The sequence below is a fragment of the Rhinoderma darwinii genome, chromosome 2 (assembly GCF_050947455.1).
Source record: "Rhinoderma darwinii isolate aRhiDar2 chromosome 2, aRhiDar2.hap1, whole genome shotgun sequence".
Classification (NCBI taxonomy): Eukaryota; Metazoa; Chordata; class Amphibia; order Anura; family Rhinodermatidae; genus Rhinoderma; species Rhinoderma darwinii.
The window spans coordinates 13,040,920-13,052,060 of NC_134688.1; the positions used below are offsets into that span (position 1 = coordinate 13,040,920).

General features: G+C 39.9%; 1 long non-coding RNA gene across 1 annotated transcript; it reads right to left on the minus strand.

The window, feature by feature from the left end:
- Window positions 1-937: 937 nt before the first annotated feature.
- LOC142742016 (uncharacterized) lies at window positions 938-7,681 on the minus strand. Its single transcript, XR_012881266.1, has 2 exons — window positions 4,370-7,681; window positions 938-4,299 (listed from the first exon to the last, which is right to left on the minus strand). It is a non-coding gene; the product is annotated as an uncharacterized LOC142742016 (long non-coding RNA).
- Between the last annotated feature and the right edge of the window lie 3,460 nt (window positions 7,682-11,141).

Genomic DNA, 11,141 nt, shown 5'->3' on the forward strand with positions numbered 1-11,141 from the left:
CATATAATGTATATAAGTGTCCCGCATATAATATATATAAGTGTCCCGCATATAATGTATATAAGTGTCCCACACATAATGTATATAAGTGTCCCGCATATAATGTATATAAGTGTCCCGCATATAATGTATAGAAGTGTCCCGCATATAATGTATATAAGTGTCCCGCATATAATGTATATAAGTGTCCCGCATATAATGTATAGAAGTGTCCCGCATATAATGTATATAAGTGTCCCGCATATAATGTATATAAGTGTCCCGCATATAATGTATAGAAGTGTCCCGCATATAATGTATAGAAGTGTCCCGCATATAATGTATAGAAGTGTCCCGCATATAATGTATAGAAGTGTCCCGCATATAATGTATAGAAGTGTCCCGCATATAATGTATAGAAGTGTCCCGCATATAATGTATATAAGTGTCCCGCATATAATGTATAGAAGTGTCCCGCATATAATGTATATAAGTGTCCCGCATATAATGTATATAAGTGTCCCGCATATAATGTATAGAAGTGTCCCGCATATAATGTATATAAGTGTCCCGCATATAATGTATAGAAGTGTCCCGCATATAATGTATATAAGTGTCCCGCATATAATGTATATAAGTGTCCCGCATATAATGTATATAAATGCCCCGCATATAATGTATATAAGTGTCCCGCATATAATGTATATAAGTGTCCCGCATATAATGTATATAAGTGTCCCGCATATAATGTATAGAAGTGTCCCGCATATAATGTATAGAAGTGTCCCGCATATAATGTATATAAGTGTCGTGGAAATCCATCGCTCAAAATATATTAGACTGAAATTTATACGAGTCCCAACAGACTCTCAAGGCCAGACTCCATTAGTCAGAATCCTAATTAGGATATTTCACCGATATATATCGAGAGACGAGAAGAAAACACACAGACACGCTGAAATGTTCAAAATTCTCATCTGAAGGATTTATTACCAAACTCAAACTGTTAAACTGAAATTCAGAAGGGGTGTAGGCTTGAGGTAAACCAATCAGAGACAATGTAACAATATTTGTTATTCAGTAAAAAGCATACAATAAAATACATCATTATAATTCTTCACACATTATGTTTACAGGTTTCTTATCTCTCTTCTGGACAGAATGTCCTCGTGGAGATGGGGGGAGACCTTCCCTCACGCATACTTGCCATCCCCCCATCTCACTCCCATCTCACTCCCTGTCCATCTTCGCATGGGAACCAAGGTCAAAGATAAAACATACGAAATCAACATTACTTGTATTAAAGGAACAATGACTTTTCTATTCACTACAATAAAACCAAGATGGGAACTCCAGACAAGATGGCTGCTGCATGAAACTAAATCATTTAAACATTATCATCACTTTCACATAATACATATCTTAGTAATTCGGCATCCTGCTTGATAATTCACAATGTAATTTCATACAGAGAATATAAGCAAATAAATCATCCTTCACAAACCTCCCTTTTTCTCATATTAAATTACAGAAATTATATATTATGATTATGAAACTCAAACAATATATCAATAGGGCCACAACTAATATGATGCCATCACCAATGTCCGGTTAGGGTATGGGGTCCCACCAGTGTATCGACAAGTCATGTACATCATCGTCCTCTTCTTCTCCTGTCTTCTGATTAGAACACTTGATACTGCTGACGGATTCACTCAGGTCTTTGGTCTTTACTTGGAATTTTGCTGATGTCATCACGACTTGATTTGGTCCTTTTCATCTGTCAGACACCGTCTCTTTTAGTTTACGTCACCGGGCTATACACAACACCTCATGCTGTGAGCCTGGTGTGAGATCCCACGTAGGCGGATTAGTGGGGTGTTATTGTGACCCCACAAACCCTCCGCTCATCTGTCTTCTTACTTGTCTGGGCGGCTGCTTGGAATTGTGACACTGCCGTCAGTTCATGACAAACGCGTTGTACTGGCTCCGGCTGCTCCTGCCGCACCTCAGTAATGGAGTTCATCGTATTAAAAATCTTTTAGTTCATGTTTACTGCCACTTGCTCGGGGACCCCAACCCTTGTCAATTGTTACTAATCTGGTGATAACATCTACGTAACAATGTCAGGCCCTTAAACTAAATCAAACAAACACCTTTTATATAAGAAAAACGTCTCTGTTCCAATGGACAGGGCACCTAGAAGATGTGTAATTATTGGGTACATTTCATTTGCACTTGGTGTCACGCTTTCCAGCAGGATTTGTACCTTGATCTGATTGCCTGGAACATTTCCAGCTCACCAAAATATACACAGATTCAACATGTTTATCTGACAAATGTCGCAAACCAATTTTCCTTACTCTAATTTGTATTGCATGGGGAGGCCTCTCAAGGTCTGTTCTCTTCGTGGGAGGCGGGTATGATAAGGTTGGCACCGGTCTGCCAGGACTGTTCTGTAGGCAAATCAAACAGCTCTAACAGAATTTAGCAGCAACAGCTGTAAAGCCTGGGACATACCAATTAGATCTCACCAAATCGATCCTTGCAGTCTTGGGGCCTATGTGAGGTCATACACCATCAATGCAAAAGCCATCAAGAGTGCCTTGGGTCTTACCGATTCACGTTCCCTTATCCGTCCACATTCTGTTAGAATCTGGTTCTCACGCCTTCCGCTCCCAGTTGGACTCTTCCTGTGGAGAACAAACTTTTTCATTGTATAAACATTAATTGATCTTAATCAAATAATTAATTTGAAGAAAAACATTAACAAATAACATCTTTACATCAAACGTTCACATTGAGCAATAACTAGAAGTGATACATGCAAACTCATTTTTCTTCTTTATATATATATATACACACACACACGAACACTGCACAGAATTTTCCTTTCACAATAACAACGACAAAAAACAAATAACTAAAAATGTTTTCAAATGGGAATATTCCACTTCTGTACCTTTTATCTGACGCATGACTCTAATAGTGCAATGCTAAGGCTGGTCCAGAACGTTACATAAAACTTAACTTCAATATTTAATATTCCCACAACACTTCTTAAATACAATTATTAAACAAACTAACTTTGGAATAACATCTGGAGAACTGCTGATATCTTATTGTACAAACATCAGGTCAATACTTGGGATAACATTGTTCCCCTGTCACTTGCACACAACGTCTGCAGTGGGGAAAATACAGGCCGGGCTTCAAGCCCCCCCTGAGAACAGGTCTACACACACGAGCACCGCGTCATACACGTCTACCTCGGGTAGTTGTATGTTCTGCAGTCGCTGGGACTGTTAATCTGGCCGGGCTGCACTTTTCACAGGTACCTTTGCTGTTTTACCTATGTCATGCCGTGCGCACATCATGCCGGCTGCTACAAACCTAGTGGTGGCATTATTGTATCCAGGGACAAGCCAATTTACTGATACCTGGCTGCATATACCCTTGTTGTCAGTTCTGTTTTCTCTTGCTCTCTCAATTGGCTTACCCAATGATCCAATAAAGTTCCTACTACCAATGGGCCCATAATTGTGGGCGATGCCAAAAGCGTACCTAGAGTCAGTGTAGATGTCGGCCGTCTTACCTTCTGCCAGGTTACAGCCTCAGCGAGCACCTCCAACTCCGCTCCTTGAGATGAACAAGAAGGTGAGAGTGGTTTCTGGGTAATTTACCTTGTGCCTCGTATCCTGTTCTACACATGCTGTATATGATAAAGTATGTCTACATTACAAATTTACATTGGAAACCCATGTCACATATAGATAGAACATTTCAAAAGGGTGGAGTTTTATTGTTCCACATTTATCTGATGATCCAGAACACTTGTAAATCCCACCCACCAGGTCCTGTAAATACCTGATTAATACAAAAACAAACAAAATATGTTACTGAAATCTGGCATAAAAGAAACAATATTCAAACAATTTTTTTTGTTTTGCCTTCTCCCCATCTAAATCTGTAAAGACTCATCTGTGAGTGACGTCACCTCACCTCCTGTGTAAATTGGCTGGAGGGGGATCTGGAACCATCTACACAGAAAAACCTCAAAATATAAGTTACTGTCATACACATTTAATCTGGGTTACTCCTTGAAACTCATACACATTTTGTAGATCTCCTAGAACCAAATTCATTAATTCAAAACAAAATAAAACACAAAACAAAACTACCTGATCAGTCCCTTCACCATTGGGAAATCTTCAACCCTTTCTCAGCCACTGGGATAGGGCAGTGCTTGGCATAGCTCCCTCTGGCTGTGAAGGGGTCATAAAATTGCCTGTAAAAAGGAGAACAAAAAACAAAAACTACCTGATCAGTCCCTTCAACATTCCCTCCTATTTGGACTCTGCGAAAGTAATGTAGCAGGGTTCAAAACTACATATTAACATAATGAGATTAGGCACTCTATCGGGGGAGCACTAGTTTAACCCCTTGTAATACACAACAGCCTGGAACAAAAAAAGATGACTTTCTCCTGACAAAAATACATTTTATCTTTAAAATGACCTGCAACCATTTACCTGTAAAACATCTCACATTTTTAAAAAATAACATTTAGGCAGCACTATAGCACGTGCCTCATGTGTGAAAACAAAAACAAAACAATTGTAATTAGTTATTCAATAACACAGAAAATAATATATCTGGTAATATTAATTACTGCAAACCAATAAGCTGTACATAAGAATAGGGAACAGAGGGGGCACATACATGTTCAAGACCCCGTGTCTCACAATATCTGTAGTTTAATACATTTGAATTAACATTAAAACATTCCAACATTAAATCTTATCACATTATAACACATTAATCTGCAGTATAGCTTTTATCTTTCTACAAACAGATCCAGCCGGCTGTAATATTTTTCTCGCTTGGTGTAGTTACAGACGACTGCGCTGCGCGAAAATAAAACACGTTCCATAAAAAAATGAAAAAAAAAGTAGAACTGATTTTAACCCCATACACAAAACACTAACATTTTTAGACATTACTGCTGTTAAAAATAGGAAACATACAATATAGTTCTGCTTTTATTGTGGCCATTAGTTTCAAACTTCAGACATGTTACATTACACACATCACACAGATGCCTCATCACATCACACATGTTACATTACACACATCACACAGCTGTCTCATCACATCACACATTGCACTCCCCCCGTTCTGACCCACGTTAGTCACTGCAATGTACCTGGCTGCTCCGTTTTCTTCACTCTTCCAATGAAAATTTACACCTGTATTTAAATTGTTCTTTCTCACATGCAAACATCCTTCTTACGGCTGCCAGCCTTTTCAACAATTTTTTTCAGTGTGTTATTTTGCCTTCACATACTTTATAATTAAAGCCCCAGCTCCTTTTGCTCATTCTAATGTTGGCCGGGACCAGTTCCCCAAAGCATCTTTGTCCAACTTCCTCCTGACCCCATGGTCGGAGAGCAGTAGGGTGATTTCCGGTAAATCCCCCACCTCCAGGCAAACAGGCCACGTTTGCCGACAGATATCTCAGACCAGTCTATCTCGTAGACTGTCTTACCAATACGATATCAAAAGTCGTTCCTCCAGACATTCTAGCAGCAGGATCCTCTGATCCCTCACTGTATTGAACATCAAGAACAGACAAAATGCTGCCAATCAACAATTACAAGAGCAAATTCTTCAACACAATCGACATTCATGAACCTCCATTGATTCAAGCAGGAGTTGGTCACTTCACTTATGCAGAACACTTGCTGCCGGGGGGTGTCTTTCAGTTCATAGAGCCCATGATGTAACATATATCCCAAACTCTTTCCTCTAGCACTTTGCAATGGTTTCACATGCAAATTATATTTGGTAACATATATATATTATCCTCCCCGCTCAGCCGTTCACTCTGTGGGTTGTAGTTTAGGGGGCTGCTATCTATGTTGGTGATAATTTCTTTACGGGCTATGGGTCTGAGCCAATACCAATGTTCTTCACTGTAATTACTACTACAACACAGGTGGCACCTGGGATAAGTGTCAGGGTCATTCAATGAATACAGGATGTTATATTACAACGGTATTCAATCCAGCGGTCTGATGTTATACTACTACAGACTTAATTACTTGGATGTTATTTTACATCAAAGTGTATATGCCGGATTATCATGTGCTAGAAATCAGTCTGTACTGATTCCCACCTTATGCCAGTCTGGCAATGCATACAACTGGTTTATGGACCCTTACACACAATATCACTGTTTGGCAATGAGCCAGGAAAATATAAATGATTTTCTAATACAGTATTCAAAGTTTTCCCTGTTGCACTGGGTAATGGTATTTAGTGCAAATTCAATATAGACACAATTGCTTCTCCTTGCACTGGATTCTACATTATCAGGACTTAACCATTGAAGCCCCTGTGGTACTACAGGATATTACTCACAACTATCTCACCTACAAACAGTCAATACCTCCCAACTATAATCCCAGACAAACGGGTAACAGAACAACTATTAATCCTCAACAATTTTACACAACTAAATAACAAATAACGCTACAACAAAGCAGCAAGCAGAAGTTTTGCTTTTTCCTCACAGTCCAGCCCAAACTCTTTGCATTTCAAATACTTCACATGTGAGTTACGACTTCTCTCTGCCATGCGCTACGTCACTGCATTCCAAAGGCTTCTCACAATTTTTCCTGGTTAACTATGTATTTGCTGGCAAAAATTCTCTCATGTCTTTCATATCAACAGTTTAAGATCACGTACACACCTGCAATCCTTCATCACACAAAAAGCTTCAACATACCTTTTTGGATCCATCTTGCAACCCACTGACTAAGGAGTCTCGTCCATAGAAGTGACGTTCTGACAGCTGGATTCCAAGGCTTACGCAATACATGTGTGAATGGTGTAAGAATAAGCTCCTTACCTACCGCGGTTTTTTTGTAATTCACAGATGCAAAGCCAGACCTCTCCAGTGACAGCTTATCAGACGTGCAATCTTCCCGGGTTTTATCGGCACCATTACTGTCGTGGAAATCCATCGCTCAAAATATATTAGACTGAAATTTATACGAGTCCCAACAGACTCTCAAGGCCAGACTCCATTAGTCAGAATCCTAATTAGGATATTTCACCGATATATATCGAGAGACGAGAAGAAAACACACAGACACGCTGAAATGTTCAAAATTCTCATCTGAAGGATTTATTACCAAACTCAAACTGTTAAACTGAAATTCAGAAGGGGTGTAGGCTTGAGGTAAACCAATCAGAGACAATGTAACAATATTTGTTATTCAGTAAAAAGCATACAATAAAATACATCATTATAATTCTTCACACATTATGTTTACAGGTTTCTTATCTCTCTTCTGGACAGAATGTCCTCGTGGAGATGGGGGGAGACCTTCCCTCACGCATACTTGCCATCCCCCCATCTCACTCCCATCTCACTCCCTGTCCATCTTCGCATGGGAACCAAGGTCAAAGATAAAACATACGAAATCAACATTACTTGTATTAAAGGAACAATGACTTTTCTATTCACTACAATAAAACCAAGATGGGAACTCCAGACAAGATGGCTGCTGCATGAAACTAAATCATTTAAACATTATCATCACTTTCACATAATACATATCTTAGTAATTCGGCATCCTGCTTGATAATTCACAATGTAATTTCATACAGAGAATATAAGCAAATAAATCATCCTTCACATAAGTGTCCCGCATATAATGTATATAAGTGTCCCGCATATAATGTATAGAAGTGTCCCGCATATAATGTATAGAAGTGTCCCGCATATAATGTATATAAGTGTCCCGCATATAATGTATATAAGTGCCCCGCATATAATGTATAGAAGTGTCCCGCATATAATGTATAGAAGTGTCCCGCATATAATGTATAGAAGTGTCCCGCATATAATGTATATAAGTGTCCTGCATATAATGTATATAAGTGTCCGCATATAATGTATATAAGTGTCCCGCATATAATGTATATAAGTGTCCCGCATATAATGTATATAAGTGTCCCGCATATAATGTATAGAAGTGTCCCGCATATAATGTATAGAAGTGTCCCGCATATAATGTATATAAGTGTCCTGCATATAATGTATAGAAGTGTCCCGCATATAATGTATATAAGTGTCCCGCATATAATGTATATGTGTCCTGCACTTCTTTGACGAGGCTGTATTTTGACACGTCGTCGTTTGACAGCTGTCAAACGAAGACGCGTAAATGACAGGTCGTCTGCACAGTACGTCGGCAAACCCATTCAAATGAATGGGCAGATGTTTGCCGACGTATTGTAGCCCTATTTTCAGACGTAAAACGAGGCATAATACGCCTCGTTTACGCCTGAAAATAGGTCGTGTGAACCCAGCCTAACAAGTCAGTCCCTGAAATGTCTTCCCTCCTCGATCTTCCACTATCACCTGTGAGTGATATTATTGTAAAATGGAAGGAACCGCAGCAACTCAGCCACGAAGTGCAGACCACGTAAAGTTACAGAGCGGGGGTGCTGAGGAGCAAGTGCAGAAATGTCATCAACACTGCTGACTCAATAACTGCAGAGTACAGACCTCCTCCAGTAAACATCCGCACAAAAACACACGGCTGGTTGGTTGGTCGGAGGAGTTTGGTGTAGAAGAACTTGACTGGCCGCTCAGAGTCCGGACCAACACCTTTGGGATGAACTAGAACGGCGATTACGAGCCCGGCTCCCTCCCCCAACATCAGTGTCTGACCTCACAAACGATCTTCTGGATGAATGGTCAAAAATTCCCACAGACCCCCTCCAAAATCTTGTAGAAAGCCCCTAGAAGAATGAAAGATGTTTTACTGCAAAAGGGGGAACCAACCCCATATTAACGTCTATGGATTTAGAATAGGATGTCATAAAAGCTCCTGTAGGTGTAATGTGGAGGTGTCTCAATACTTATGTCCATATAGTGTAGAAAATGTCAGTGCACATACATAGGACCGAGGAGACCAAACTCACTTGAAAAATTCACCTAGTACAGGGGGTTCACGGAGTATGCTGGAAGATAAGTCTTAGCCACAGTCATGGGTGTGTGCCGGCCATTTGGTTCGGGTGTCGTTCAGGATAGTGGAGGGTACATGGTACGGCATACATATTTTTCTGCTTCGTCACACCCTTTAGATACATAGGTTAAAATCTATGGAAAACTTTGATGCCATTTTTGTTATGAATTTAAGAAAATTAGCACTTTCCTAATATATCTTTTATTAAAAATGTGGTGAATTTCGGTTCTGCAGCTTCTACATATCCACTGTACATAGAAGCTGCAGGACGACGTTAGCCGAATCCCTCAGCGAGTAGGACCGACAGCAGCTCCTGTAGCCTCTGATACCTCATCTAAAATCTTACGGCCTTATTTACACAATGTATTCATATGAAAGTCTGTCTGGTTTCCGCGCATGATCCGTTCTTTCTCCTCTGCAAACACTTTCTGGTTTCACTTTTTTTTCTGCATTTCTAGAGCAACTGATGTCATCAGTGTGTTGTCCGTTTTTTTCTTACGCACCCATAGACTTCAAAGGGTGAGTCTGGGCTGCAAAAACGGATGAGAATAGGGCATGCTGTGAGTTTCTCGCAATGGTCACATGCTCCATTCAGGAAAACGGATGTGTGAATAGCCCCATTGACTTGTATGGGTTAGCGTGCTGCACGCAGAGAAGAAATACGTTTGTGAGAAAAAAAAAAGCTTAATAATTAGCAAATTAAATTTGATTAACTTAGATTTTATCAATATTAGGCTGTATTCAGAGCAACGTGTGCGAAATCGGCAGTAAAAAAAAAAACCTGCAATTTTTCATGTCCGATTTGCACATGTGCGGGACCCGTTTACACGGATCCCTCATAGACGGGCTTATTGAGGGATTCGTGAAAACTGACAAAAATAGGACATCGTATTTTTTTACAGGCCCTTTACACGGTCCGTTAAAGCAACGGCCGTGTCAACAACCCCGTAAAAATACATGCAGCCGTGTGACGGCCGTTAAAAAAAAGTCTATTTATACGTTCGTCTGAATAAGATAAATTGTCAGAAGCGCACAGGAGCCGCTGTCAGCCGAAGCCGTCAGTCCAGCTCACTGACTGTTTAATTGTCGTTCTGCAGCTTCTATGTACAGAAGATTCATAGAAGCTGCAGAACAAAAATAAAGCAACATCTTTAATCAAAGTATATTAGTAAAGTGCTCGCTTCCTGGATGCCAAATAGAGGATGGAGCAACGTTGGGTGGTTGAACATGTAAGAGTTGTGTTTTGAGGATCGTGCACACAACGAAAGTGGGGGTCTATACCGGTTTTGTGCACACAGTAGTGTCTATGAGCCCTATGAGGCATGCACTATGGGTACTATACTACGAGCATCGTCAGTATCGTGTTGAGGGTATAACCAGAGTATACTACGGGGGAGGACATCTAAGACCACTTGTCATGGTGAATTCTGTGAATTACATCTACCCATAACTTTTTAGCCAATTCTACTTGGGAGAGGTGGGGCACAATTTTAACTTTCTTGTCAGAGGCAGAGAATTTGTTCGACATATTGGTAGGCGAAGGATCAGATACTCAAGACTGCCAGGGAAATCTGAGGGGGAGGGATGAGAAATTAGTACACTTTGCATAAGAGCTGTATACACAAAACGATACATTTTTAATCAAGACTAATTGATCTTTACTTTTATTTTAATAACACCTTTGAAAAAAAGAAAAGTTCTTGTCATTTTCAGACATGAGGGCCATAGTTTAAGAAAAAAAATTCAGTACAACTTTAAATCATTGACCACTCTGGATTAGGAGTCTAGGGGGTGGAGTCAGTGAATGATTGACAGCCTTCCTCACATGCACACTCATAGGGGAGCGGTCAGTGACTCCGCCCATTTAACTATACTGAATATTTGACCACAAAACTATATATCAATGTGCTCAGCTCCTCCTGTACTATAACAAGGCTCAACATCACAGATCCACATTAAATTAACCCCTGCAGGCATTTGAAATTCTCGTTTTTGGAACCCCGCATTCCAAAAGCCCTAACTTTTTTTATTTGTTTGTTGACATAGCGGTATGAGGGTATTTTGTTTTTTTTTGTTGGACAAGTTGTCGTTTTTAAGGGCACAAATTATTGTACCATA